Source organism: Pocillopora verrucosa, chromosome 9 (assembly GCF_036669915.1).
Source record: "Pocillopora verrucosa isolate sample1 chromosome 9, ASM3666991v2, whole genome shotgun sequence".
NCBI lineage: Eukaryota > Metazoa > Cnidaria > Anthozoa > Scleractinia > Pocilloporidae > Pocillopora > Pocillopora verrucosa.
The window spans coordinates 8,317,728-8,335,691 of NC_089320.1; the positions used below are offsets into that span (position 1 = coordinate 8,317,728).

Consider the following 17,964-nt stretch of genomic DNA (forward strand, 5'->3'; position numbering starts at 1 on the left):
GTCCTAAATTCAGGAAAGAGCTATTAAAAAGCAAAGAGAACCAAACCGACAACGATTCACTTATCTGGAAATCACTCACAGAAGTTGCAGAGAAGACCCTCCATCCCAAAGAAGAAAACATAATCTACCACCAGATTGAGTGCTAAGAATGAAATTGTGAGTCTTGTAGCATTGATAAACTACAACTGCTGCCCGAGGAGAATTCACAAGAGGGGACTGTCCACTGGTCATGCTACAAGTACATATCAACAGGGAAGTTTCTGTCGAATGGTCAGGAAAGAAAACAGCTCTTATGTCAAAGGAAACTTCTCCTCTCCTCTAAAGAAACCTTGTGAGCTGTTTCTTTACTTTAAAGAGCTACTTTAGGATTACCCTTACCACTCATTCATGGCGAAGTGGCAAAGAAATCAAATGGATAGCCTCCTTGAACATTTCCCAATGGGCCATGCAGTACGTGTTCATGACCACTCTGAGGGTTACTCATGCAGGCAGCTAGACAAAATACAGTCTGAATACTTTGATGTCGCTAAAGTTTCACTTCACGTCACCATCCTCTATCACCATGCAGTGGAAGACTTTGATGATGAAAGTAGCACTGAGGATGAACCCAACATCATCAAAGAACACCTATTTGTCATCTCAGATGATACAGTGCAAGACCAGGACAGTGTCCACAAGGTGCAACAGCTTGTGCAAGGATACTTGAGCCATATCAACTACACAGTTGAAAAGATGCACAATTTTACTGATGGCTTCACAGCACAATATAAATCAAGACACTGTGTTGGTAATCTGTCTTGCTCTCTTGCTAATTTTGGATATACCATTCAAAGAAATTACTTTGAAACCTCTCATGCAAAAGGAGAGCAAGATGCAGCTGGCTCAAATATAAAACAGAAGATCAACCAAGTAGTTCTCTACAGGACTACCACCATCAACAGTGCTAAGGCCATGCATGAATACCTGGAGGCCAACTTCACACAGCCTGCTTCAAATGCAGTTCACTTAAAGCAAAGAGTCTTCTTCTATGTACCATCTGAAGGGGAAGAGGCTGTCTCGAGAAATAGAGATGGAAGAAAATTTTAAGAGGTAAAGGGAATCAGGCGATGGCACTGCATGAAGTCTTTAGCCCAGCAAGAGAAAGTGCTAGTTTGACACTGATCCTGCTATTGCATTAACTGCATTGTGAATGAGGAGGCTCTTGTGCAAACGAGGCACGAGTTGGATGATTGGATGGATGATTGGAAAGTTGTTACCATTGCTCAAGACAGCTCAGTGGCAACAACCAGGCAAGCCAGAGAGGAGAATACCCTTGACCATGACACAGCATCTCACTTAGCTGACCTTGCAGCAAATGGAAGTACTGTTGCCATAGCACACAGACCATCAGTTCAATGCATTAAGGGCCAGCAGGTTCTCAAGGGACACTTAACTGAGAGACAACATTCATGATGATGTGACATTTACACTTGATGAGAAGCACACCACAGCTGTTTAAGCTGCCAGTCTGCCACATTTGTAGGGATCTGACGGTTAAAAAAAAATATTTATTTCCTTTCTCTGAGAGAAAATAAAGAACTAATTGCTTAATTTTCAAGCATTTTTTACTTAATTTCATTACTACGTACATCTTGTACTAAAATGTACAAAAATTTGCCACACCCACAAATCATTATAGGCAATATTAAGATTTGTTATAATTAGCTGAATTTTGTAAATATTTTTATTTTTTAAACAGAAATGTTCATCACTGTTTGTTTCTCAATGATGATAATAAACAAATAGTAAAAATTAAGAGTTTTGTGTTTTGAACCTATGTAACATAAAATGTAGGCACAACTGTGCAACTCATCATTCCTAATGTTAGAACTAATTGTGGTAAATTAAATGTAGGTGCCCATTATCTAGAATTCAATTCAAAACTGCTTCTTTTCCACAGTTAAAGCTATACATGTACCTTGAGGAACACTATCTTTCATTATACTGATAAAACTCTAGTTTTATTCTAAAATATTATTGTCTATGTATTTAATTATAGTGAGGGTTTGATCTTTGAAGATTGTTCAATATTGTTATAACTCTTTGTTCTTGTGTGATGTTTGTATAGTTTATGTGTACTGTACCTCTATCATAAGCATTTAAATTACAAAACTTAATCCAGTGCCCTTACATTGTTAGCAGCTTAGTTACTCAAGGGTACTGATACCCTCCAATTATCATAACAATTAATCATCATTTTCTATTTAATACATTGCTAAAATTTGATAACAGGTACAATAAGGTTGCTGTCATTGTTGCAAACTATCAAGTTTAGTTGGAAAGGAAGGAAATTCTGCTATCAAGCTCAAAAGTGATCTCACATAAGACTTGAAAAATCTTTATGGCATGCAGTCCCAAGAAATCACCTGTCTGGGAACAAAACCTGTCTGGGAACAAAACCTGTCTGCAGCACCACTAAAGGGGTTGATAAGCACTTTTAAAACTTTCAGCAGCTCCATGTGAATAAAAAGACACATACATAAGTAGCAACTCTGGCAAAGCTTTGCCACTTACGTGCTAACAAATATTTAGAAGTTCAACCATATCTGTCCAACCCTGCAGGAATTTGGTTCCTGGTATGTGACACCATGAAATTTTGCTCGTAGAAAACAAAAATTTTTTATTGGACACATATTTCACCTTAACCATTTAGGTCACCTCTCAAATGGGTTACAAGTCCCACTAGTAATTGTTCAACTGTCTATGTGGGACTATTTACAACCACTGCAAAATAGACATTTTTTGTTCAGTTTTACTTTTGTTCTTTTATTCCAATAAATTACAGGAGAATCACATAACTAAACCAAGAGGAATATATGTATGTGATCCTACATGAAGCACATATCTTAATAGGGGACTAATGGGCTAGATTTGTAGCATACTACAATCGACCTGACAACAAACTTGCACATCTCATCTCCCGTGGTTGGTCCTCTGAGATGACCAGCAAAAAGTCTAAAACCCATATAGGAAGAAAAAAATGTGTCAACTACAGAAACATCCACTGGGAGTGAAGTTGATGATGCACACTCTTTGAGAAAAAGGGGCCTAGGAGAACACTACTCCACTAACAAGGAAATGTTTCTAATTAGTCCCTTAGAATAATCGTCAGTCCCATGGAAAGCACACCTTTTCAGTCATTGCTCCCTCACTCTGCAACAATTTAGCAGACCAGATAAGAGCTTCAACATGCCCAAGTCAACCCTCAAGGGTCAATCCTTGGCCCTTTACTCTTTGTCCTTTTTGTCGATGACCTTCCTATAGTTTTAGAGCGATGCCAGATTCTGATGTACACTGACAATACAGTTATGTATTTCGCTGCTAGTAACACCCAAGAAATCAGTAGTACTCTTACCAGTGAACTTGCCAAGGTCAATGATTGGCTTGTACACAGTAGTCTTTTTATTCACCCAGGCAAAACAGAATGCACTTTATTTGGTACTGGTTCTAGGTTAGCAAATGCTAATCTCTCTGTGAATATTGATGGTAAGGAGCTAACAAAGGTTGCTGAGTATAAATACTTAGGAGTAATTTTGGACGAGTCTCTTCCATGGAATGCATACGTGAATTACTTTATCAGCAAAGTCAGTAAAAAATTAGGAATTCTTGGCTGCACTAGGGGGAGCATTAGTATGCATACTGCTGGTATAATTTATAGATCATTTATTCTTCCTGTTCTTGATTATTGTGATACTGTTTGGAATTGTTGCAGATGTATAAATGCTGATAATGTAGAAAAACTACAGAGACGTGCAGCAAGGATTATCATGCAAACCAACAGCAGTGATGAAGCACTAGCTCACCTTAGATATGAAACACTGGGGCTTAGATGGGAGACTCATGCATTAAACCTTGTGAAGAAATGTCTGAATAAGCGCTGCCCGCAATATTTAATGGATTACTTTTCTTTTAATAGAGATATTGTACACAGAAATACGCGGCAAAGTAATCATCTCTGTTTTCCCTCCATCAAACTAGAATATACGAAAAAAGCCTTCTATTATCATGGATGTGAAGTTTTTAATCATAATTTATAGTTTTTATTAATAGTTGTAACAATTTTAATGTTGTTTTAGGATATCTTTCTATTAGCTTAGTTGGACTAGTTTTATGTACTTTTAACATTTATATATATATATATATATTTTTTTTTTTATTAGGGCCTCTAAGGATAACAGTTTTTGTAACTGTAGGAGTTGCCCTAACTAAATAAAAGCATCTTCTTCTTCTTCTCAAGTTCTTTTAAGGGGAGAGTTTCCATATTAAAAAATATCAAACTTATGATGTAATTTTAATGTTTTTTTAGCAACTTTGTTGAGCATTATTGGTTAATTAGAAGAAATAATGATTTTAATCGTTACTGTTAAGCAACACCACACTAGTATATAGGCTCTTAGTTTTACACAAATTTTCCTTGACTCCATCTAGTGCATATGTATGCGTGAAAAGTGAGATTCATAATTGATAATTTATATGTAAGATTGCTGTTGATGTTTTGTTTGGCTATGTTTGCTCCACTTTTAGTTCATTTACATGTAATTCTTCATTTATTGTAAGCTTTTTGTTTTACAAATGTTCACTGTTTGTAATGCATAGTGAATTCCTTGATGCAACTGTTTTTCACATGATAAAGCCAGTTGGAGGGTGCAGCCACCTCTCAGATGAACAAATAAAGCTCTAGCCATTACACAAAACATTTCAACCCCAAATCCATTACATCATCATTAATGTAGCTGTTTACACCATAGCAAAAGACAATATCACCATCTTACACAACTCTGTCCAACCTACATTGTAAAGATCAAGCAGAGCAACACAGATTTTGTCCTCCTGACAAGAACTTTTAGTGTAAGTGGAAACAAGAATAGTAACAGGGCCCTTTGACCTATAAAGGAGATGACCGCTTGCCCAAGGTTTTTCTAGAATTGTTGCACTCCATTTTCCTGACAAAGTGAAACAAAGCTCTTGGAACAGTGCATGTGTGGTGTTACATAAAACCAAAATGAGGGCATCAATTCTCTGGTATGGGTTTGGTTCCCAAAACATAAATGTCAAGGTGTGAAGGTAACTTGCTGAGCTCTGGTTTCCCTTACATTACTCTTTTTATGTGGAGCTCCTAGCTACCAATTATCATGTACTGCCACATTTTTACTCAAACATTTTAGTTTTCACTAGTTCATACACCTGTAGATTTTGATTAGATACAATTTTATTGGTGAATCAGTTTCTTCTTCCTTGGTTATTGAAAACGTTGAGTTCGCACCCGTAAACTTAGCAAAAAGTGCAAACCTTTTAGCCTCACTTACATTGGTTTAGGAATATCTTTGCCAAGTGCTTCTTTTCATTCCCTTCATTCCCCTTTGGAAGAGCCTTAATGTGTCAGCTATAAGTGCTAAGTATCATGTCATCATCTGAGCACCAAACCAAGTAAAAAGAAACTTAACCTTTCAAATACAGCTCACAAGAACTAAAAGATAGAGATGTTCTTTCAAACCACCCAAGTACAGAGAAGCAAATTCTAACCTTAACTTGTCATAAAAAAGACCACAGTTTTTTTAGATTTTCATCCAGTGCACATAATTTATACATAAAAAAGTCTGAAGTAAATTAGATACAAATTAGCAAATATTTTATGATTTAAATTTTATTGTTAAAGTAGTTTTCAAGGACCATGCATATCATTAAATTTTTTTTACAAAATTTATTGTAAATTATTCCACAGTTCAGCCTTCTAGCTGCAATGTAATTTTGTGTGCTTAATAAGTATATTATATCTATCAAATCAACCTTCAACTAAGAATTCTAACAAGGTTCAGCCAACTAACAGAGATAAGCCAACTACTTTTGGCAACAACAACAGGAAACCTAAATGCAAGCCAAAACAATTTCCATGTGATTGTACATATACATGCCAATCCATTGTGTGTTAAGTCACTTAGATCCCCAGCTTCATTGCAATTTTTCAAAAAGAATTTTTTTTGCCAGCTGGGCAGCTTTTTTATACAAAGACTTTGGTCACAACCTTTGTCTTAATATCTGAATTTTCCACACTAAAACACTTGCATTCCATTAGAAAGACTACACACCTCCAATTCAAATTCTCCACCCCGGGAAGGCAGGTTTAAGTTCCCCACACCCCGGGTACGGACGATAGTTAAACCCACGTGGGTTGCCCGAGGGGAAGGATGTCGAACGGTACATAAGCTCTTCTGTTCATAAGCTCTTCTGTTATAATTGAATAGGATGGATCAGAATGTTTGAACGAATAAAAATTTAAATATATCAAACAGTTTATCGAAGTAGCGCAAGATTTGCAAGATAAGGGTTATGGACACACAGTGATTAAGATTAACATTCAACGTAAACAAGCCTTCGACACTTTGAAGAGACGTTAATTTTTCCACCAAAAATGGCTATCCTCCGAGTTAAGAAACTTAAATTTTCATTTAGCAAGATATTTATCAAAAAGATACTGTCAACATTATTATACTTACTCGCCCATTATACGCTGGTCGGCTTTCCTGCTCTCTCTGATGGTTGTTGTTGTTGTTGGTCTCGTACTGGTGTTATAAATTCGTTCCTAGACCCCTCGCATCATTTGAAACCAGGTTTGATTGAGTTCAGAAACTGAGCCTAAAAATATGTCGTTGGAAATTTTAAAGGCTCAGATTCCCGTTTTAAACATCTACTCTCAAAACCTTGGCGGGCCTTGTAACTTTTATAATCATTAGGAGCGACGGGGCTCACCACAATGCACGGCTTTAGACAGATAAATAAATAGTAATAATCCAACGAGTAACACATCTGTAGCTGAAGCCATTTTCATAATAGTTTGTGAGCAGTAATGGAACCGCGAGTTAGTTTTCAGAGAACAGAAGCTTTAGAACACAAGTTAGACTTCTACCCCAGCCATTGTTGTTCTGTCACGTCGAGCTATATCGTATCACAAGATGTCGACCTCATGGTCTCTTGCGGTCTCATTGAGTTTAGTCTCACCAAACAGTAATATGTCTATTTTGTTTAGCGCAAGAAAAATTCTAAGTACTTCTGTGTGATTAGTTACTTAATTGATATTCAAAGAAGCTAATTTAAAACCACGTCGAGATGGCAATAGTGAGGTAGGCTCTTTACCGCTCATAGTTTCATTTAGAATACGGAATTTAATGTTGTATTTGGTGCACTGATTAAGTACGAAATCCGAAGAGAGCGCGTAATTTTAATCCAATGTCCGGTTTGAAAGTGGTTAAAAATGTTATGATTACCTTTAAAATTAAGATGCGGCCCTCCCCTGCCGAGACTGATTCTCTGTGAGTATTTGCTGCTGGATCAGTGTCCATCAAAGCTTACGGCAGTAGCCCTTTAAATGTTTGTTCGCTTTTTTTCACTGCTCCACTGAATTTATCTCTTGTAGAAGTAAGCTAAGATATAGCGACGGTGACATCAAATGAGTTTTCGATGTGTCTGGCAAAGTCTACGATCGATTTTGCAACTTACAACAATTTTTTGTGTTTAAGGTCACTGGTGCCGACATTAGAGAATAACTTGGTCTAGTGACAGCTCCAGGTTAGGTTTAAAATAGTCCTTCATGGCTTTTGTAGTGTCAGCAGAGAATAATTTGATTAGTACTCTATAACTGCTTTTGTAGCTATACACCATGAATACTTTTTATCATGGAGTTTCCAATAAACAGTGTTTTACAAGTGATAACCAAAAATATCCGTTACATGCAAATTCACTTCCAAAATTTGCAAAACGAAACGAAGAGAAGTCATTCAAATCGAAACGGTTGGTAAATGATAGACAAACTACAATTTATAAGTTAATACAATTACAATATTATTATAAACAAAAATTAAAGAACAGCAAAAAACACTTACAAACGTTGTACGATGTCCAGGACAAATGGCAAATCGAAGACGAAGTAAAGCGACGGATAGACGGTTTAAACAGTAAACGACAGAACCGTTAAAACCTACTGCGAAAACTTACACAAGCTATTTAAACAAAGGAAAATTATACAGGAATAAGTAATAGAATATTGATGAAAGTTATGCGTGTAGAACAAAAGGCCTAAATAAAAATGCGACAAAAGAAGAGTGCGAATTCGCAATAAGATACGCCAAACGCATTTTTGGCGGCAACAGTACATTCTTCCACAAGCATTGAATTATCGGAGACATTGAAACAGGACTGTCTCATTCTCATTGTTCCTTTGTTTTCTTGCTTTACTCTTTTTCTTTTCTAGTTACCAAGTTGCCATTGGTTACAATTTGAATTTGCATAGGCCGGGTATTGTCAGAGAGTGTTGTTGACTTCCCCTTATAAAGGTGTGTTCTCCCATTTTAAAAGGTTTTTGACGTGTTATATCGACTAGCATGGAGCTACGCTGTTGGTGAGAATATGGTGACGGGAAAACAAGAAAAATTAGTTGAATGAAAAGTACTCGTTGACACTATAGGGATTAAGAGTGCCGATTTGAAAGACATAAATATTTTTTCTAGAGTTTTGCGGCTTTCCGAACTGCCTAGATGTAGGGAAAGGCCCCAAACTGCCTTATGCTGTTTAGAATGGTTAGAGAGAAAATTACTTCGCCGCATTCAATTGAAAGCCTATTTTCACTACACCTCTAGCAAAGATACTGTCAAAAATTCTTCAGTTTCGAAAGACTACATGGACTCCCCCAGGGGCCAATTCGCATCTTCAGATTTTTCATCAAAAAATGTCTCACGAGATCAACAAACTTAAATTAAATCGTAACGTCAAATTTTCCACCCTTTCTTCGGAAGAGTGGCAGGCACTAAAAAACGCAAAGCATGCCAGTTATTAAAGCGGCCGACAGAGGCGATGCAGTCGTTGTTTGGCGGGCCGACCTCTACCAAAAGAAAGCTTTTCGACAACCTTCTGACACCTTATTTTATGCTAAAGCTGAAAAAGATCTCACTTTCGTCGACTAATTCATTGTCAAAAACACGAGTAACGATCTTTTAGCTTAACAAGAATCGCCGGCCGCTGCAAAAAATCTCACCATAACCACTCCTAGAACTCTGTGTATTACTTTTAACCTAAAGTCCACAAACCTAACACATGGCGACCCATAGTCTCTGCCTGTAGTTGTCCCACCGAACTTGTTTCCAGCCATTTAAACAAAATTATGGCCTCTATCGTCAAAACTCTGAAATCATACATTAATAACTGACAGCCAACACGCATTTGAAAATTTTCGCGACTTAAATTACCTTGGCCAGATAGATAGATAGCTGTATTAAAATTCATTGCAGCTAAAAGGCTGGATTACGGGCTGTACAAATGTTTACTTAATACTAAATACAAAAAGAATAAAAAACTAAATGAAAAAAAGGCTAAAAAATACTATATATGTATATTAAAATTCGCATTACACATGATAAAGCCATTAGGAAATAGTCGCGTTGTACATGACAAAACTAATTCTTCAGTCTATTTGTTCTGCAAACAGGTATGTTAAAAGCGCGCTTTCTCCTTAAGGCTACGTTACTAAGTTTACATGACGGCAAAAGGCCATGTAATTTGTGGCAGGTGTTGTCTTTGATCTCACTGAATAGGCGCTCCGTCAGCAATTGACGCCGTTGGTAGAGGGCGGCAATATTGCACTCTTTAAGAGCTTCTTGGTAGCTTAAGACTGGGAAAATTATTCTAAGTGCACGGCGCTGAATGTTCTCTAGCTCTTCAGAGAGACACTTAGGTAGACCATTGTAGAAAACTTAGCAAGCATATTCAGACACTGGCCCGATACACGTAGTATAGAAACAAACTAGCTGCACAGGATCTCCTTTTGCACGCTTAAGTTGCCCTAACTAATAAAGCCTGGAGGATCCTTTTTTGATAACATTCTCTATGTGAACGTCCCACTTAAGATTGTTTGAAATTGTGAGACTAAGAAGTTTTACGCTAGTTACAACCTCTATTGGTTTGTTGTTGATAGTAACTGCTTCGAAAGAATCTGCAGATCTTGAAAAACTTATCTGCAACTCTTTACACTTGGTCTCATTCAATTGGAACTTATCTGTCTCAGCTTGCCTAACTAGTTCGTCTACGGCAACTTGGATTCCACTTGGTTGGCCCTTGTGGACTGTCTCGGCCATCGATGTGTCATGGACGTACTTCCAAAGGTTGAAGCCATTGACATTGATGTCATTTATCATGACCAGGAAGAGCCAGGGCCCCAATTTGGTCCCTTGCGGTACACCTGCCCTGACTGATCCCCAATCGGAGTAGCAATCATGGGCGAGCTTCACTCGTTGCTTCCTGTCAGTGAGAAAGTCCGCAATCCAGTCTAACACCCGAAGTGGTAGTTCGTAATCCCCAAGCTTGGCCATAAGAATGGCGTGGTCGATAAGACCAAATGCTTTCTTAAAGTTGAAAAGCATCACGCGCATCGTAGAACGGTTACCGTCAGTATCCTTATACCAGTTGTGAAGCATGCTGATTAGGGCATGCACAGTGCTGGATTTCGGGACAGACCCATATTGGTTCCGGTCAATTTTTGCAAGGACGGCAGGCTTGACGTAGCCGTCAACGACAAACTCTTCCTCAACTCTAGAAAGAATTGGGGTCAGAGAAATGGGCCTCAGGTGTTTGTCAGCATCACTAACAGGTGAGGTCTTCGGGAGAGGTGTAATGTCCGCTTTCTTCCACGAAGTTGGAAGGCGACGCTCCAAAAAGGAAGAAAGCAAGACATCTACCACTGGTGCAGCCAATAAGTCCGCGTTTTCTTTGAGTAACCAAGAGGTGATTCCGTCAGGTCCGGATACTTTATTCGTGTTAAGCGCCGATAATTTCTTGAGGACTGAAAACTCAGATATAGGACGGGGAGGTTCTTGTTGGTGTACGTACGCGTACGCGTGTACATCCGGCGCATCTCCCTTTACTGTCATTCCCGATGACGAAGGTCTCCGAGCCCTCAAACATTTTTTCCATCAACGCACTGTCAAGGAACCTTGCTCTGAAAAACTACTCAGAAAAACTACTCAGTCCAGCCAAACAAGTACTAACACTCAATTGCTTTTCATTCGGTGGCAATTACTACAAGCAAACTAATGGCGTAGCCACGAGTACCAAAACGGGACCCAGTTACGCCGATCTTTTAACTGGTTTATTGAACACCAATTTTTCGGTCGAAGCAACGGCCCTAAACGTGAACTCTGCGGTCGCTACATTGACGACTGTAATGGCGCTACCTAACGGGGCTACCTCCTGTACCAGAGAGGAGCTCACTCAATTTATATCCGTCGTCAATTCCCACCACCCGGCTCTGAAATATACCTGGAAAATTTCCAACAGTTCTTTGGCTTTTCTAGACGTCAAAATTGAAATTGAAGGCAACGGTCTATGCACTAGCATTTACTACAAACCCACAGATTTACATAGTTAGTTGTTGTATTCATCTTCGCATCGCATGTCAAGAATCTTTCCTACCTTTTTCACAGTTTCTTAGACTCTATCGTTTGTGTAGTGACGTCTATGGTTTTTAAAAAAAAATCAGAGGCAATGTGCCAGTTTTTCGATAATCGTGGCTATCCTGTTTCTGTCGTTCAAGTGGATCACCACTGTGCATAACAAATTGACCGAAAGTCAGTTTACAAACGGCTCAGAAGGAAAATACTGATCGTATTCCGTTCAGACTCTCGCATTGCACCCGGCGTCGACAAAATCTGGACCGGACCGGATTGGATCACGGACTGGATCACGGATCGAAAAGAAAAAAAGAGTTTTGAAAGTAAAAAAATCAAATTGCTTATAAAATGATAATACAAAAAATATGAGTAAAAAAAATTTTTGATTGAAATTTCATCTGTCAGTTGTTTATATTATTATTTTTTTGATATCATGACACGTACTACTTTTCCTTTATTCAAGCGATCGTTGATACTATAGGGATTAAGAGTGCCGATTTGAAAGATTTGAAAGATTTGTTCTAGAGTTTTGCGGCTTCCCGAACTGAAGGGAAATGCGAAAAACACCTCTGTATATTTCTTTACTGAGCTCAGAACTTATCATCGCTCTTACTCTAATTTATAATTGTTTTCTCGTCACCACATTCCCACCAATAGCGTAGTTCCATTTTCTGCATATAAACACACACAACCCACAATTCCTCCAATCCTTCTGACGAAGGGCTAACGCTCGAAACATCAGCTTTTAAAGCCTTTACGGTAGCCAATTTACTTTATCAACTCAGTTGATAATACTTAATTACCCTGTCATACTCGCCCACCGACGCAGCACCATAGTTTCTTTAGGAACTTAGCCCCTTTATTAGTTTGGAATAAGGCTGATAATACTAAATTACACTCTTATTCTAAAGTAGCTCTACATAAAAAAGATACTAGCCAGCAAGAAGTAACCCATATTATTAAAAAGACAGAATTGGCATCCAGCAAGAATTTTCTGTATACGTGTTTTTAACTTATTTAAGTGTTCGGAAAATAAATGGAAATAATGTATCACCATAAGCCGCGGAGGCCTCATGGTTAGTGCACTCGACTCCCGATCGAGTGGTCCAGGTTCGAGCCTTGGCCGAGGTCATTGTGTTGTGTTCTTAGGCAAGACACTTTACTCTCACAGTGCTCCTCTTCACCCAGGTGTACAAATGGGTACCAGCAAATATGCTGGGGGTAACCCCTGCGATGGACTAGCATCCCATCCAGGGGGGGGAGTAGCAATACTCCTAGCCACTTCATGTTAAGGTAACCAGTGTTAAGCGCTGGTCCCACGGGCCGCTTGGGTCTGCATAAAGGCTTTACTTTACTATAAGCCATTCAGTAAAAAAAAACCATAATAAGCAAGTTAATAATTTCCTATTTCTTTTGGCGGTCGTATCTTATAGGTAGAATTTCGGTCACCTTTTTCTTATTGTCGTCATCATCATTTCTCACTAAGTTAGCGAATCACGTTAAGTTGTGAGAAACAGTTCCTGTATGCTAAGCACGTACCTTCGAGATGTTTACGCTTTACAAAATCATTTTCTACCTTAAATTTCTTACTCTTACAATCAAGGTTGGGCAAAACAAAAACAAGATTGACAATATAAAAATTATAATGAACTTACTGACATAATTAGAATCATACTTAAAAAGATATCTTAAGAGAAAATAGTCCACGAAGACTGTTACATAACAACAGAGGAAACAGAAAATTCGGAGAAGAAAGGGCACACCCAAGGCACCACCTCTAAAAGAGCTAAGTGTTATTCGTAGAAGTTACCTGGTTATAAATTAAGCGCGGAGGATGAAAAGTACTACTTGTTTATACCTTAAGTCACCTCAGAAAAAGAGGTGTCGAACAGGCTAAATTAAAATTTAACAACTACTTTCTTGATCGCGAATTCGACATGGAATTAACCTGACAATACGAGGATATCAAAGAGGTTGAAAATATGAGAAGGGTTAGTTGCAGGAGATTCCTGTGCGGGATCAATTTTTAGTAGGTAAAGTCATTTTCTTCGTAATTGAACATCTTTTTGCGATATAATGGAAATACTCCAATATTTAAACCACGAATTGTATTTTGCGTAGAAACATTTGTTTCCACGTCAAATTCACGACCACAAATAGAAATGATCAACTTGCTTATTATTATTATTATTTTTTTTTACTGAATGGCTTATGGATATACATTATTTCCATTCATTTTCTGAACACTTAAATAAGTTGCCAATTTTGTCTTTTAACACTATAAAATGACGTCATACATTTCAAAGGCAATTACCAAATTGAATGTTGTTCCTCGCTTAGAACAAATTGCCGATGGACACTAAAAGGGTCAATTTACACTTTCAAACGTAGGATTTTAACCTTTTATAATTTAAAAACTATTTCTACTCATAATCCTCTAAACAGCGGGGTGTAAGTTGATACGGCGAGTGTGACTGGGATGGGAGAGCCGCCATACATTCTTAACTCATTTCTGATCGAAATGATCTTCTCTCTATCAACTCTATGAAACGATGACTCCAATCCTTCTCCCTTGCACTTTCTTTTTGTTACTTTTTTTTTAAATTTATCTTTTTGTTTTTAAATTTGCTGCCCTCGAAAGTATACCGAGAAAATATGTCTATTTTTTGTGGAGACAGCAAAACAGCAGGAACTGGTTGGGAGACCGCAGTGTTGAAAACTGGAAAAGGTAAATGTAGAGAAAGATATTTAATTCTAATAAATCCTTTAAAAAAACTTGTATGCATGGTGATATGTAACGCGCCCAGTTTATGATAGACATGAAAAAGCCAAAATAAATATTGAGCAGAAATCTTAGGGACATAGCCTTTGGGCCCTGATTGGAAGAAAGTTGGCGCTGCCGGCTTTGCTTTCGCCTCGGAAAATTGATATTGCATATCTACATAATATAACATTAAACCAGGAAACATCTTGCCTCCATCGGACGTTGCTACAACTAGACTAGACCCCCTCGTAATTATTGTTGATCTTGTTATTTAGTTGCAGTGTACTGTTTCTTTGGGAACAGCGAATTGTCGTCAACTAAACTATTTCATTACTCTGTTATTTGTCACAAGGCACTCAACATTGATAGCGATAATGAACAAGCACTTCCTATGAAACAACATGTCGGCCCTGTCGGGCAGTGAGATAAGCTTATATCATAATGCTGGGTTTATTTTGGCCTCTGGAAATGGCAAACATTGAGCATTAGCTCAAGTTCCATTGAGGCTCTTGTTTTGACTTATCTAACATTAGCATTAGAGCTATCCCATCTTGAAGTTGGGAACTATTTCTGCCAGATATAATGGAATTATTGTGCTATAAGCTGTAGTTTATCTCGCGTTAGTTATCAGTCCAGCTGCTTTTAGAACACTCTTAACATAACTGCTTATCTCATATTTTGGCATTTCATTTTGGCATTTGTTTTTTTCGTTTTAAGGAAAGTTTTGAAATTTCAGTAAGCAATTCTACCAATGAATTTTGGTCGCAGAACGGAAAGTCTTCGCCCACAAGTCACGGTCTTCTCAGATTTATGAAGGTTTTTAACCTGAAATTTTTGGTGCATTCTTATGTGACCGTCGTTGATTTCATATCTTATTTTAACTCGTAAATTGCGCGCATGCGCAAAAGCGAGTTATAAATACGATGTAGGCTTGCTCGCGCGATTGGTCGATCCCTGTAAACTTTTTTCCATTTTAGGCTCTTGAGTGCATTTGATAGTTTTTGGCGAGCAATAAACAAACGAAATGGCGACCTTTGTTGCTTAGAATAGTGGTGGGGTGAAAAAGAAGCCAATGATAATCTTAAAAGAGTGTTTTTTTTTCGTTTTAGTTTCAACAAGCAGCGCCAGCGACTGGCAGGCATGCAAGGATTCACACTGAAATAACAGAACAACCTTCGTTTTTCACAAAATTGTAATTCACAATCCTTGAACTTGAAAACAATCCGAAGATTCATTGAAAATATCACTTACGGCGAAGCGCACGGAGTTACAGATGTTCAAATGCTTTTTCTGTTATGGCGTGAGATTAAGGACAAAATCGATCATTACGTTGCGTATCGTGTGTTTTTCCTGTGTGAAGCAACGAAAGATGCCGGCGACTGACGAAATTACAAGTTAACATGAAAATCAAATAACACCTAAACAAACAATTTTAACTACCGATTTTCAGTGAATTTTTAAAGAACAATTTTCTTTTAAGTTTCAAGACAATTTGAAGATTCAAAATACATATTACGTACTAAAATGCGAAAATTATACACCACAAAATTGATAAATAGGGCTGAAATGAAATTCTATCTTGTTATTGATTATGCGTTGCTTAGCACGTGACTAAAATCTACCCAGGCGGAGATCCAAAATTACGGTGGCAGTCTTGGCTTAATTAAATCACTCACAACTCGATCCCGTTTGTCTCATTTGATAAAGAGGGAATCGTTAATGTTTTCATTAAGACAGTATTGCCTTGATTTTCCAATATTTACAATGATAGACAGTAAATTTCACTTTTCACCCATGATATACGTTTAAAACACATGACATCTCCACCCTTGTCAAATGTAATAGCATGAACATTTCAATTGTAATGCCTTCTTATCCCAACGTTACTTTGATTCTTTGCTACATTAGCCAACACTAAACTACTGCTCGTACTCTAGATACGACAATCAACCACAAAATTCCCTAAACCAGATAACATTAAACATAATCCAAATTCGTGTCAATTCACGAGTTTGCTCACAGAGCGCTTTGATTCCGTAGTTTGTCTTATGTGTCGCATATGCTACAAAGGCCATAGTCACGTTTCGTTCATGCAAAAAGATATACACGAGTCCCGTTTAGTTTTGCGTTTCACGTTCCTTTTCGCCTAAAAAAAATATCCTTAGCCACCATTTTATAATAGTGGTGGTCACTTCAGATGATTAGAAAGATGTGAACCTCCAACCAGACGTCTCGGAAAACAAAATTCTGCACGAGAGACTATCGTAAGGCTTGGACCAGAAGCCTCCCTCTCTCTTCCCTTATTTACTCTTGGAGTTCGACATAACTCGAGTGTTACTTAAACGGTTGGTTTTCAAACCTTTGAGACCCATTCTTTGACTCTGAGAATTAAGCTTTTGAAGTTTAAATTGTGTTGAGCAGTTTATCCACTATCACTTTTGATTAAAATTTGTTCTTTAAAAGTTCTTTGTGGCTAGTACATGTCTCTCGTTACTTTTTATGGGGCGATCCTTTCTCACTGCAAACAGGAGAATATCAACTGATAGATAACTGACAGAAAGCGTTCGATGGCATTTTTTTATTATCCAACTGCTCTAAGGGAAAAGAAATAACGCACGAATCGATTACAGATATCACGCAATATTGGGCAGTTGGACTTTGGTACTGTAAAAAAACCTGTTTAACCGGTCTGCTGCGCGTGCTACGCTTCTCTATCTGTTTCACTTGTCTTGCCTTATAAGAAATGCATCTTTAGTAGTTGAATAATAAATAACTTATTAGACGTTTTGGTGTGTAATATCGCTAAGTATTTTTACTTGTGGTTTGTATTTTGACTCGCCCCACAGGCTTGTCAAAAAACGGCACGACTCGTAAAACTACTCAGTGATACTATACAGCAAAACGTCTAATAAGATATGTTTATGTAACATTCACTTCAAGTGCGCAATCAATTCGGCTCGCAAAACCAAACCTGAAGGTCAAACCTTTTTTAAGAATATATCAGTCTGTCACGTAAGATATAATTGCAAGTCTTTCAGTCTGTTCGGCAAGGGCAGAAAATGTGCTGGTAATTATTTTCCCCAACACCCTGTCACGTGAGATTTAATTTTCATGTCGCATTCGATTCGCCCAGAAGTAAATAACTTCAAATTTAGTTTTATGTTTCTGGTACGGCACGAAGAGAACTCCTGTCACATAGCATTGCATGACGATACGGCTAATACAGTCTATGTATCTGGCACTTATGTTTCCGGTTTTGAAGCTGGCCATACTGTGACCCGTGATAAAAAGCGTGCGTCTCCAGAGCTCTTAAGTTTCAACTAGGGATTCCAGTAAGCTATCTCAAACTCACTCTCGCGTAAACAACTAGAGATCAAAAGATATGTCAATGCCAGATAAAGCCATCGAAGCTGGGCGCGAAAGTCTCTTAGAGGATCAGTTCGATTTGAATCGACGGAGATACTACCATGAGTACTTAAGAGCTCATTGTAACGCTAATAAATGAGAGAAAATAATTCACCGTTCTCTAGATAAAAGATATGGCATACTGTTAGGTATGGATGTAAGTAGTTTTTAGCTATTTCAGGTTAACTAGTAAACGTAGGAGGTTTGTAATGATCATTGTAATAATGTGTACCATTCGATACAGTAGGAATTAAAAGAAGAATAAGGACAGAAACATTACATGTGACTTGCCTTATTGCCCTAATGTACTCATTTCGAGAGTAT

General features: G+C 37.9%; 1 pseudogene; it reads left to right on the plus strand.

The window, feature by feature from the left end:
- Positions 1-267: 267 nt before the first annotated feature.
- LOC131770195 (uncharacterized) lies at positions 268-845 on the plus strand (annotated as a pseudogene).
- Positions 846-17,964: the final 17,119 nt, after the last annotated feature.